This window comes from Pteropus alecto, unplaced genomic scaffold, assembly GCF_000325575.1.
Source record: "Pteropus alecto unplaced genomic scaffold, ASM32557v1 scaffold40, whole genome shotgun sequence".
Classification (NCBI taxonomy): Eukaryota; Metazoa; Chordata; class Mammalia; order Chiroptera; family Pteropodidae; genus Pteropus; species Pteropus alecto.
The window spans coordinates 16,760,301-16,761,308 of NW_006431919.1; positions in this window are offsets into that span (position 1 = coordinate 16,760,301).

The following is a 1,008-nucleotide window of genomic DNA, read 5'->3' on the forward strand; positions in this document are numbered from 1 at the left end:
TTTTATGAAACCGGCCACCTGCTTCCCCCGCAGGGGCCGCTGGAGGAGGGGCGGCAGACCAGGTGGCTGGGGGAAGCGCCAGGGGCTGGGGCACCCTGCGTTTAGGCAGGGTCCACTCCTCTCTTTTTCCGTTCCTTTTATTTAAGTCGTTTTATTTAATAAAAAAGTTAGCTATTTCACTTAACGCCGCTTTTATTCCGTTTTCGTTCCCATAATGCTCGGCGACCCCCGGCCCGCGCCCCACCCTTGCGGCGGTAGAAGCCCGGCCGCGGTGTGCGGGGCGCATCCGCTTCTCCAAGCTTCGTCGGTATTCGCCTCAACTCGACCCCCCGCCCGGGCCCCGCGGAGGAGCCGCGGTGCAGGTCAGTGCATGCCGGCCACCAGCAGTCCGGGTGCCCGCGGAATGGGGTGCACGTGGGGAGGGCCCTCTAGGCCCAGAGGTCGCAGGCCAGCGCCAGAGCTGGGGAGTGAAAGGCCAAACCAGGTCAAACCCACTTAGGGGGTGGGAGGCACGGTGACCTAGAACTTCTGGGAACGCAGAACCTCCCCCATCCCCCGCCCACACTGTCCGCTCTTTCCAGTGAGGCCTGGGGAGGCCCTGGGCCGGACCAACCCCACTGGCTGTAAGGGGGTTCTGGGCGCATTGCGGGCGGGTTGCGTGTAGAGCGGGTGCGTGCAGAGCGGGTGGGGAGTACTGCTGTTTACAACCCCAGGTCACCCGCGCTCTTTGGGTTTAGGTGCGACCATAGGTGAGGTGTGACTGCATGTGACGTCACTGCAACCTCTATGATGTCACCGGATAGGAGTGGGGTGGGGCGCCAGGAACACCCAGAACCCCAAGCCCGGATGTGAAAGCCGCGTGGCCTAGTCCACCCAGCCTTACCTTGGTTTAAAAGTTGCAAGTTTCGGGATCACTGGGTTGGTAGCTGATGGCTCCTGACAACGGCAAACTCACTCGATGCGTCTGTGAACATTTCGTCTTGCCCCTTGATTTTTTTCCTTTGATAA